This window comes from Crotalus tigris, unplaced genomic scaffold (genome assembly GCF_016545835.1).
Source record: "Crotalus tigris isolate CLP2741 ecotype Arizona unplaced genomic scaffold, ASM1654583v1 scf7180000019730.1053431, whole genome shotgun sequence".
Classification (NCBI taxonomy): domain Eukaryota; kingdom Metazoa; phylum Chordata; class Lepidosauria; order Squamata; family Viperidae; genus Crotalus; species Crotalus tigris.
The window spans coordinates 461,688-474,820 of record NW_024097687.1 but is presented as its reverse complement, the minus strand read 5'-3'; positions in this window follow the sequence as shown (position 1 = coordinate 474,820).

The following is a 13,133-nucleotide window of genomic DNA, read 5'->3' as shown; positions in this document are numbered from 1 at the left end:
TTGATTATGGCATTCCAGTTACACTGCAGAGGAATGCAGAATTTGTTAGGATTTAGTGAATCCTAAAAAATTATCAGCTGGAAATATAATGTAAAAAAGAAATTGCATTGCTTTTATGTAAGAACAGTTCACTTGTATAATGGTTGGGCTATTATTATTTTTCTTTAGAGTTCTGTTATATTTTTATAAGCCATAGAGAGTTGATACGATTGATTCTGGCTGCAATAACTTTGAAAGCTTGCATTATTTATGTTTAGCTTTGCTATGTGGCAGTGAGAAATTTATAACAGTGGACAGTTGTCTTTCAATGAGGTTCATTTGCATGTTGTTATATAATTTGTTGTTATTGCTCTGGGTTTACCCTGAAATGTTCTAGTAAATTTGATCAGGTAGGAGTTTTTTTGCATGTGTGCTATAAGGTGTATGGCCCTGTTATTGTTAGGAATTCTATATGTAGAGAATGAAATATACAAATTTTCTGTTCTCTGTGATAATTTATTGATAGATTATTGATTTTAATTTGTAGACCTTAGAGTACTATCAATGGTCAATGAGAATCCCCAAAAAATAGCAACAAATAAAATTTGGGGATGATATGAAAAATACAAGGACTAACCAGATTGGCAAATATTGTGTCCATATCACTAAGAGACAAAGTATCCCTAAATGTTATTTATTTGTTAAATTTATTTGCCACCTATCTTAACGTAGGGTTACTCTAGGCGGCTTATATCTAATTAAGGAAGGAAGAAAATACAAGGAATATAAACAGAACCCAAGTAAAATAATAGAACAATAAAATAAACTGTGACAAAGGACACAAGAATAATACATCAATATGGTAATCAAAAAGATCTATATCCTTAAGTGATTTTTTTAAAAAAGGAATCCCTGATTCAGAAGCTTGTTTCTTTTCCAAAACAATTCCCTGAAGTCCTGAATATTTTAACTGAAACATGAAGATCATTTAAAAAGTTTGAACCTGGATTTTTCTTTTTTATCCATGTAAGCGGTAGCTGGAAATCAGGAACACAGTTAGATTAGGGCTGACTCATGTCAAGAACTAAATTGAAGAATAATTATTGAACTCTTATTTAATAATCTAAAATCAAGCTGGGAGTGAGATGGGCAGTCTCTAAATTGGATAAATAAACAGAATAGAACAAAATAATAGAGCTGGAAGGGACCTTGGAGGTCTTCTAGTCCAACCTCCTGCACAAGCGGGGGACTCTATACCATTCCAGACAAGTGGCTGTGCAGTCTCTTCTCAAAAGCCTCCAGCGATGGAGCACTGAATATAAATATAATGAATGAATTCTTCTGTGTTGCATAAAGTGTAAATGCAAACAGATTATCAAGCAAAATTTCACCAAATTTAAAATCTATTTTTTGGGGTAGAAAAGGGGAAAAACCATCATAATCAGCATATTTGTACATTTCAGAAAGTTATGAATTTTCTTTAGAATGAAGGTTTTTCCATGCTGATCAAGGACAGATCACGTTTCCCTCCAGAGAACAGAACCATATCTGATTCTATTCCAGCTTCACTAGTTAACCTTGGTTTTCTCCATCATTTGTTCTAAGCCAGGGGTGTCAAACTCAATTTCATTGAGGGCCGCATCAGCATTGTGGTTGCCCTCAGGGGGGGGGTACGGCCTACTGGGTGGGTGCGGTTGGAGTGGGTGTGGCCTACTGGGTAGACGTGGCCAGCTCTACATCATTCGCATCAAGGGTGCCTGTGGGGGCCTGGGCAAGAGTGGGACAGATCTGAGGGTCTCTGGCAGAAAGGGGTGGGACCAGGGCAGAGCCCATCAAGCCAGATATGTGAAGTAGGCGAGGGCCATTTGCTGGCTACTTCCAGGTGATGGTGCATTTTTTCATTCCTCACAAAGGATGACTCCTCCCTAGCATGCACCCAGGGGGCGGGGCCAATACGGCAGGGGCTGGTTCCTCGCTGTTTCCAGATGGCCTTATGGAGCTAAGACTGAATGCATTTCAGCATAGATGGCCACTACAAAATTGTACATTGGCTCCCTGCCGGCCTGGGCCAGGGCCAAGGCAGCGAGCGCTGTTCCCTCACTGTTTCCAGGATGGCTTCATGGGCCACATGAAACTACTATGCGGACTGCATCCGGTCCTCGGGCCTTGTGTTTGATATGTCTGCTCTAAGCCAATACTTCTTATCTATTACTTGAACTTACTACTCTGCCTCTAATCCAGTCTTTAGCTGATTTTATGCATTCTAATTACACCCTGAAGTCTGGATAGAAATACTGAACACACTGATTAGGTTGAGAGAGAGAGCAGCTTGATTAAACTAATCAAGATTTCTTTTTTGCCTGTTGATACATATAATCATATAATCCCGTATTATATGCTTGCTTTCTGGAAATGAGACTTGCTCAACTTTAAATTGTTTTGAGGTATCTGTCAATCTCCTCACACAATATTTTGGTGCTAGGAAACACACACAGTGAAAAGATAATTACCCTTCAGCTTATAGTGGGATAAAAGCTGAGTAAATTGCCAAGTTCAGAACATTTAGTTTGCATGGTGATTCACCTTTTGTGTGGGGTGTGTGTGTTTGTCACAAGCATCATGTCACTACATGTGCTAGAACATGGTAACCAGTGTTGAAAAGTATGAAATGGTTCTAAAAGTTTAACAGCCATTACCTGCAAAAACCATATATTTCTTTAACACACAGGAAGGACCATTTTTACCACTACAGATTGCATATACAGGTAATCCTCAATTTACGACCATAACTGAGCCCCAAATTTATGTTGCTAAGTAAGAAATTTGTTAAGTGAGTTTTGCCCCATTTTACAACTTGACTTTGCTTGTCAGAAGGTTGCAAAAGGGGATCATCTGACCCTGGGATACTGTAACCATCGTAACACTGAGTCAGTTGCCAAGCATCTGAATTTTGATCATGTGACCATAGGAATGCTGCAACTGTCATAAGTGTGAAAAAATGGTCATAAGTCACATTTTTCAGTGCCGCTGTAACGTTGGTCACTAAATGAACTTTTATAAGTCAAGGATTACATGTAGCAGCTACCATTACCATTATAACTATTTGGAAATGATGTTCCATTTTTATTTATTACTCAGATTGGTGTGGGGAAGCAAGGAGGAAAGGTTAAATGTAAATTATAAAACATATTTTCTAAGAGACCTAAATTAAGCAGGTATAAGTGGATGAAAGATGTGATATATATTTAAATTCTATGCCTTATTTAGGAATTATATTCCAAGCTGGTGGTGGAAGGGAACTGCAAATAAGGACCTTTATATATAATGCTTAAGAAATTTCTCAAGCTATTAAGGTTGTGTGCAGTTAAGGATAACCATTTTTTTACCTGTTACATTACCATTTTTTTTTTAAAAAAAGATATTTACCAAATATGGATATCTATACAAAAACTGTTCAGTCAAAATGTCTTAGGCCAGTTTTTGTTGGGCAACAAATATTTGTTCAGATTTGAATTGTCTTCATTTGAGGCAAGTATTAGGATTAAACATAGAACATAGAATAATGGAGTTGGAAGGGACCTTGGAGGTCATCTAGTCCAACCCTCTGCTTGCATAGGAAACCCTATACCATTTCAGACAAATGGTTGTTCAGTCTTTTTTTGAAAGCTTCCAGTAATGGAGCACCTACAACTTCTGAAGCAAGTTCCAAAGTACTTTTTCAAGAGGCAACTGGACTTTCTTGCTTTCCTCTGAAGACATTTCGCTTCTTTAACTCTGACTGGATGAAGGGGAAATGAAGGATTTATAGCCCTTGCAGACAGCTAGTCATTTGCATTTTTAGAGTCATTGAGGACACTTGGAGGTTTGTCTGGGCTCTCAGAGTCCAAGTAGTCTCAATGTCTCTCTAAAATAAAGCAAATGACCAGCTGTCTGCAAGGAATGTCAATCCTTCTATTCCCCACCATCCAGTCAGAGCTGAATAAGCTTCTTGGATGAGAAACGAAATGTCTTCAAAGAAAAACAAGAAACTCCAGTTGCCTCTTGAAAAAGTACTTTGGGGACAACCATAACCTGAATGACTGAGAATCTCCATAGACATTCCAAAGGCAAGCTATTCCATTGGTTGATTGCTCTCAATGTTAGGAAATTTCTACTTAATTCTAGGTTGCTTCTCTCCTTGGTTAGTTTCCATCCATTGTTTCTTGTCTTGCCTTTTGGTGCTTTGGAAAATAGTTTGACTCCATTGTCTTTGTAGGAGCTCTTCAAATATTGGAACCTTGCTATCATGTGTCCTCTAGTCCTTCTTTTTACTAGGCTAGACATACTGAATTCCTGTTACCATTCTTCATATTTTTTTTAAGCCTCCAGCCCCGTAATCATTCTTGTTGCTCTTCTCTGCACTCTTTCCAGAGTCTCAACATCTTTTTTAATATTGTGATGACCAATTAAACTTTTAAATTAAATGATTTTTAATTTAAATTATTATTTTTTAATTAAATGATTAAACTTTGAATCATTTGAATCTTTGCTTTTACTTCATTCTTTACTGTTTAATCCCTGATCACCCTGTTCCTTCTGAATAATTTCAGCTCATCCTAAAAAAAAAAAAAAAAAAAAATCACATATGCAAGTTTTACAAAATCACTTAGGATTGAGAAGAAGGTAAAATGACTGGGTGTCACTATGACAAATATGAATTGTTTGCTATTTCAAAACAACTATGTTAAGACTGGGAATGAAGTTAAAAAACATATATTGAGATGGGAGCTACTCCACTATCATTGCTGATGAGAATGTCTGTGATAAAAAGAAATGTCTTGCCTGGGATATTTTTGTTTCAGACAATACTTGTTTTGACACCCGATGTGCCATTTAAACAATGGCAGAAGAATATATCTAAATTTGCATGGCAGGAGAAAAAAAAGCATGAGTTAAATATAAGATGTTACAAGATGCAAAACAATGCAGAGGGTTGGTTTACTACTGTAGATTTGATATTATATTTTGCAGCTTTCTGTTTAGTTTGGATGAAAGACTAGGTGTTGCTGAGATACAGAAAGCTTTTTGAATTAGTAAGAGATGACCCGAGATTTGAGTGGCTGGGATATTTAAGAAATATGAACTTGAATATTTAAGTAACTGAAAAAACTTACTTATGTCTGTCCTCACACTTATGACTATTGCAGCAACCTATGGTCTTGGGATCAAAATTCAGGCTCTTGGCACTTAACAAAAAAGGTCATAAAATTTCTGTTGCTTTGCTGAGCAACAGAAATTTTGGTTCCAATTACAGTCCTAAATCAAGGACTGCTTGTGGTTTTTATATCACTACAAAAACAGCAGTCCAATGAAATATGGACAATAGATTCTACAGTATCTGTATCACATGAATATTCTTAGGCATCATGTGATCTTTTTTAAAAAAAATCTGCCTTCCAGAATAGCTGAAGGCAGCACACTAAATCAAACCATTGTTAGTTCAAATCAACATGGATACCATTATATAATTTAACTAACTAGTTACTTATAGTTTAGTTATAGTTACTTAGCTAGTTATAACTAACTAGTTAAATTATAACTTAGTTATAGCTAGTTTAAAAACAAATGATTGACTGCTCAGGAAAACATAATTTTTGGTCTTTCCATATTCAGACCTCATTATATCAGAATTGTCTTGTTCCAATCCCAAAGGGACAAGGGCCTCTTGCAAGTGTATCTACAAAATCTCGCTTCCACCTAGCATTAAAATTATTTGCTAGTATCAAGGTTTTTCTTGCTTTGATGTAGGACCTTACTTTTTTCACTATTGAATTTCATTTTGTTAAATAGCACTCAATGTTCAAGTCTGTCAAGCTCCTTCTGTATCTTAAGCCTATCTTCTGAAGTGTTGGCTATTCCTGCCACTTCGTGTCATCTGCAAATTTGATGACTTCCCCATCTATCCCTTCATCTAAATCACTGATGAAAAATGTTCAAGAGCACTGGGCCCAGAACAGAGCCCTGGGGCAACCCACTACACACTTCCCTCCATGTAGATGCAGTTCCATTGAGGACCACACACTGAGTATGGCCGGCCAGCCAGCTACGGATCCATCTGATACTGTCTAACCACATTTTTCTATCTTATCAAGTAGTAGGTTGTGGTCTACTTTATCAAATGCCTTACTGACGTCCAAGTAAATTATACCCACTTTTCTTCTCCTGACATTAAATTCTTTTTTGATGCTGATTTCCATAAATCAAGTTCCTTTCTTCAAAACTATTGGTACTGAACTTTATTTCTTCACAAACCTATCTATAAAACATATTCCCTAGGATATGTTTGAAAAGTCTACACGAGGTGTCCACTGATGCCATAATTTTGTTCCTGAATGCTTTAGTAAGCCTTGCTGAGAATGTCAATAAATTTCAGCAGAAATTCAACTGATGCCTGGAAAAATCAACAATATCCCATGTGTATCACCTAGTATTATGTCACCAAGTAGTTCTAATTCTCAGTGTTAGATGGCATGGAGGAAAAAGAAAGTTCCCTTCCTTACTATAAATATGGCAGAGTTGCTATTATTAAATAGAATGTGACACAATATCAGTTCTACTCCTAGAATTCTTCTTCTTGTGCCATATCCGTTATCGGACGTTGGCGATCATGTTGGCAATCCTGTTTTTATCAGCAGCCACACGAAAAAGTGCTGCTGAGTTTTGTCCAAACCAGTCCCTTAGATTTTGAAGCCACAATGTTCTTCTTCTGCCTGGACCTTGTTTGTCTTCAATCTTTTCCTGGAGGATTAAATGGAGTATGCCGTATTTTTATGGGTGTCGCATCACATGTCCGAAATATTCTAATTTTTGTTTTTTAATTGTTTTGATGATTTCCCTTGGCTTTCCTAGGGATGTCAAACTTGCTGTGTCACATGATGAGTCGTGATATATCACAACTTTTTTCCCCTTGCCAGAGCTGGGGTGGGTGCAGCTTCTGCATGATGAATTTGGCCCGCAGGCCGGCAGTTTGCCACCCCTGTTCTAGAAGAAAACTTAAACTATACAAATACCAATCTTTTCAAATTACCATGATATAACTACCATGCTTTAAAATTGATATATAGATAAATACAGAGTTACAAAATAAGAGACTAAGAAAAATGCAATTTGAAATGTTTGTAAGTTTCACTTTATTTTTTTAATTTTTTCTCTTTAAAATAGAAAATGATTGAATCATATGCTTGATGAATTAGTTGCAGTTCTCCAGTAATTCAATAGAAAAAAAATGTTTATCTTGTATTGTTTTTTTGTAAAGGAAGAAGAGCTGGCTATTCTCTAACATGCTAAACATTGAAACTGATTATTTCCTGGATGATTAAATGATAATATAGTCATTTAAGATATGGTAGTTAATACTTGGACAGAAAAATAGTCTGATCATTGTTTTATTATTATAACTTCAATGTGAAAAGTGATCAATTACACAAGTTTCAGAGATTTGATATTCTTGATGTTGAGCACTGTGGTTTGCTTTAGTTTTTAGTTTACAAAAACAAATGAAAGGCAATGACAGAATTGACCATTCATTGATTAATTTGTAACATTTTAAGCTTGAGGGTACTTGAATTTTTAAAGAGTAGATCAAATGATGACAAGTTGTACATTACTCTGTGATTGAAAGGCTGGTAAGAAATTATTAAATTTCCAAAAATAACTGCTCTGTGTCACCTATTTAAAACTTGACACTTAAACTTCTGAAGGAATATATTATGCGTCTTTGAATAATCATTACCTTTTTTTTGACTAGCTAGTGTCATGAGACAATGGCAACAAATCACCATCATGTTCCCTTTGATAGTGCTGAATAAGGCACTTAAAATAAGAACATGAGGATTATTCAGTTGATTTTTCTCTTCTTACTTCACTATTGCCTTATTATAGACTACTTAGATTTCAACTTTTTAAAAAAGAAAAAAAATAATAAATCTATCTTCTGTGACACCATTTGCACAATCACATTGACTCCATTCAAAGACCTGTATTGGGTTTTCGTAGAACCCCTGTTGAATTTGTTAAATGTTACCTGTTTGGTTTGTCCAGGATTTTTACGTTTCCTTCAATTGTGTATTTTTAGTTTTTGTAAATCACCCAGGTGTCTAAATCTAGTAAACAAAAGTTTAAAATTAATTGTTGGATGTCTGCCTATCATAAATCACAGAATGGATAAATATAGTATCAACTACAAAAAGAGAACGCTTAGTAATGATTTGCACCAGGGGTCTTCAAACCTGGTCCTTTTATGACTTGTGGACTTCAACTCCCAGAATTCCTCAGCCAGCCCTGGCTGAGGAATTCTGGGAGTTGAAGTCCACAAGTCATAAAAGGGCCAGGTTTGAAGACCCCTGTTTGGACAGACAGATAAGATATAAGGGGCATGATCGCTCAGTGACTCAAGATGTTGAGGTTTTCAGCTGGGGAGCTGACAATCCAGGTTTGAGACCCAGGTTCCATATAATAGGTCGATCGCTTATTACTTGCTCCAGCTTCTGCCCACTTAGCAGTTTGAAAGCATGCAAATGTGAGCAGATAAATAGGTTCTTCTTCTTCTTTGATAAAATGAATGTCTGTATGTCTGTATTACAATATATAGTACAGATCCCTACCTGATAGAACTCCAGATAATTTACAATAATAAATTTAATATGTGCCTTCTTTCCTTTTTTTTCTATCCAATAGTGTTTTGGTTTTTTTCAGATTTTTCCCACCATGGTTAAAAAACAATCTTTTCTTTTTAAAATCGCAATAGCACTTCAACTTATATACCACTTCACAGTGCTTTACAACCCTCTCTAAGTGGTTTACAGAGTCAGCATATTGCCCCAAACAATCTGGGTCCTCATTTTTACCAACCTTGGAAGGATGGAAGGCTGAGTCAACCTTGAGCTGGTGAGACTTGAACTGCCAAACTGCTGGCAGTCGGGAGTCAGCAGAAGTAGCCTGCAGTGCTGCATTCTAACCACTTTGACATCAAAGAGTTCCAAACACAGAAAGTAGGACAGTTAAAAGAATGTGAAGGACTGACATTTTTGGGGTGGGGAGAATTGCCCCCCTTTTTTGCATAGAAAATTGAATTGAACAAAAGCTCAGTTAAGCTCCCATCTGATGCTATATTGTATTCTCTCTCTCTCTCTCCCTCCCTCCCTCCCTCTCCCTCTCTCTCTCCCTCTCTCTCTCTCTCTCTCTCTCTCTCTCCATCTTCCCCCTCCCTGATACAGCTGACAAAGTCTCTTCCCTCCCTGATACAGCTGACAAAGTGAGAAAGAGCGCGTGGCCTAGAGGTTAATACAGCTGCCTAACTTGCACACAGCCCAGGTTCGAATCTCAGAAGGGTATGTCTGGCTGAAGAGAGTTAAGAAACTTAAAATAGCTATTCCAGTTCTCCCTTTATTCTTTGTTAGCAATCTAAAAAAAAAGTGTATATATTTTTCGCGGTTTTCGTGGGTGTTTGTATGTAGGTCTTTGGTTGTTCGGGTTTTCTCCCCCGTAAAATTGGAAGTGTCTTGGCGACGTTTTGACGAAGTCCCATTCGTCATCTTCAGGCTGGTGTTTTCAGCTTCGTACTTCAAGAAAACCCGAATATATATATATATATATATATATATATATATATATATATAATTTCTTATCTTAATCCAAACCTTATTTATTCCTCCTGTATTTCTTATACCAATGCTCATCATTCCTGGAAAACAAGAACCCCCCGTAAAATATATCTTGCTAACAACCTCAGAGAATTTGTTTTCAGTTTATTCTTACCTTAATATTGTAATGCGGTGATAGAATAAATAATGGCCTTCAGTAAAAAGAATAAATTATGATAAAGCAAGCATTTTCTCTCTTAGGTGCACCTGATGTCTCATTATTTTAATTTACGTTATTTAAAACTGCAGTTAGGATTTGTATATTATCAGCAAAGGTTGAGGAGAGGATATTGGGATAAGAAGAAGGGAAGCAATAAAGGAATAAGAGGAAACCAAACAGAAAAGGCAAAGAGAAAGAGGGTGAGAAGGGTGAAGTAGAGAGATAGCAAGCTAGGGACAGAGGAAAAGTTAAAGAGTAAAGGGAGAAGGAAACCAAGGAGGAATAACAAACTTCTATCTTTCAAATACACAATAGCCTTGTTCTTTGTCTAAGGGGCTGCCACAAAGAAGAGGGGGTCAACCTATTCTTCCAAGCATCTGAAGGCAGGACAAGAGGCAATAGATGAGATTGGACAAATATTTGTTTGAAATGTTATAGGATTTCCTGCTTGAGCAGGGGATTGGACTGGAACAGGGGTCCCCAACTTTGGCAACTTTCAAACCTGTGGACCTGCTGGCTGAGGAATTCTGGGAATTGAAGTCCACAAGTCTTAAAGTTGCCAAGGTTGGGGATCCCTGGACTAGAAGACCTCCAAGGTCCTTCCAAATCTGTTATTTTGTTGTTCTCTTAAATATATGACAGAGTGATATTGTTATATGTATGATAACAGTTGGGACCTCTGACTGTTGTACCCCAATTCATTTCTTACAAACTTGGGAGGCTGATCAAGCAGACAGGGAGGTTCACATCCCAAAATCGCACTGGTTCTAGAAGAACAGTGATTCAATAATAACAATAACAATAACAATAACAATAACAATAACAATAACAATAATAATAATAATAATAATAATGTTGGAAGGGACCTTGGAAGTCATCTAGTCCAACCCCCTGCTCAGGCAGGAAACCCTATACCATTTCAGACAAATGGCTGTCCAGTCTCTTCTTAAAAACTTCCAGTGTTGGAGCATTCACAGCTTCTAGAGCAGCGATTCTCAATCTTCGTGTGACGGCGACCCCGTCACACGAATGCGCCATGCATGCGTGGCGCCGCCCCAAGCACGGCACGCATGCGTGGCGCCGCCCCATGCGTGGCGCTGCCCCCATGCACCGCCCCATGTGCGGCGGCGCCCCCATGCGCGGCACGCATGTGCGGCGGCACCTCCTGGGGGGGAAAATGGCAGATCGCGTTGTTTCGCGACCCCCGTAAAATGGTCGATCGACCCCAAATGGGGTCGTGACCCATAGGTTGAGAACCGCTGTTCTAGAGGCAGGTTGTTCCACTGGTTAATTGTTCTAACTGTCAGGAAGTTTCTCCTTAGTTCTAGGTTGCTTCTCTCCTTGATCAGTTTCCATCCATTGCTTCTTGTCCTCTCTTCAGGTGCTTTGGAGAACAGCTTGACTCCCTCTTCTTTGTGGCAGCCCCTGAGATACTGGAAAACTGCTATTATGTCACCCCTCATCCTTCTCTTGATTAAACTAGACATACCCAATTCCAGCAGCCGTTCCTTATATGTTTTAGCCTCCAGTCCCCTAATCATCTTTGTTGCTCTTCTCTGTACTCTTTCTAGAGTCTCAACATCTTTTTGTACATCTGTGCTCTAACCTAAATGGGAACGAAATACAGAGTTAGTCTTGCCCACCTCCACACCTATTTTTTTTAGTGTTAGTTTGAATCATATGCACTTATATAGTCCTGTAGAAAAATAAAATAAAAGCATGAGAAGTGGAATATTACCATCCAGCTGGAGTTGGGGATGCAGCAAGAAATTTCACGGGGGAAGCCAAACTACAAGATCTGCACAGGTAGAGCCTTATAAAGAAACACCGACAAAGTAGTTCCAATTTCAAAGGAATCAGGGGAGGTCACAACAGCATGACTCCACTAACAAACAGAGTCAACACCATGGGCTCTTGCAGGCCCACAGCTGTTTCTACATTCTTACAAACTTCTCTATAGAAGTGTTCTTAAAGCCTCCCATCCAATTTTAGGAAGGTGTGGAAAAGTGTTTAATCTTTGAAACTCAATGGTTCTATCTTGTCATTCTCATAGGTTGGAATTCTGGTTTATTACTTTAAATTGACAGGAATTTAAAAAGTGTTGATACTCATTATTCAGTTAAACATCTCATCCTTGCATACCCATCAAGGAACACTATTCTGGAATGCATATGCACACAAACAAAGACCATCTAACTCTTCTTATCACCACCCCATCTTTCTCTTCCAAATTCTCTATTTCTATCCAATGAATATTTTCATCCATGAACTCCAGGGTAGCCCATGTTTGTCTGGAGGACAGGAAAAGAAATGAAGTCTTCTCTTGAACATATTTTATACTTCAAGAGCTAGAAATAACTTAATTCTGGTTCTGCTGAAGGGCATGAATTTAATTTAACTCCTGTGTCAATATTTTTCTCTCACCACCACAGACAAATTGGGAAGTTTTCATCTCCATGCTTCTCTAGGATGAAAAAAAAATATGTTACCTATTTGGGTAGTTTATAGGGGGCACAATGGCTTAGTGGTTAAAGACTCTGAGCTTGTCATTCAAACACCACACAATGGATTTATGCCCTGTCCTTGCCCCAGCTCCTGCTAACCTAACAGTTTGAAAGCATGGAAATGAAAGTAGATAAATAGGTACCACTTCAGTGGGAAGGTAACAGTGTTTCATGTGCCTCGGCATATATAGTCATGAGCAATGGTGGGATTCAAATATCTGAACAACTGGTTCTCTGTGTGGATTCTGCTTCCGGAAGTCCATTCTAGGCCGGGGCAATAAAAATTAGCTACTGGTTCTGTCAAACTGGTGCAAACTGCCTGAATCCCACCACTGGTCATGACCCAGAAATGTCTTTGGACAAAGCTGAGTCCCTCAACTAAGAAATGGAAATGAGCATTGCTCCTAGAGGTGGACATGACTGGACAAAGGAAACTTTTACCTTTATCTTTATGGGTTTTTAATATTGTTTACTTACATTATAAACACAATATTTCATTTCATTTTAGTTAGTTCATCATCATATGCTTATTCCTGAAAACCAGTAGTTGATCAAACATTTGCTTAGATGACTTTCCTATCCTCTGCCTGTTACACTGAAGTAACAGACGATAATGTGACTTGTTATTTTTAATTAAAGGCCTATTAGTGGATTCTCCATATGTTCAGGTTAGGGTTGGAATTTTATATTTCATACAGCATACTTCTTGGAAATTAAAGTAATGCAGTTTAGATAAATGTATTGTAAAAGATTGGATGTAGATATTATCAGTATGGAGGATGGTTGAACTGAATTTTAAAGTGTGTTCCA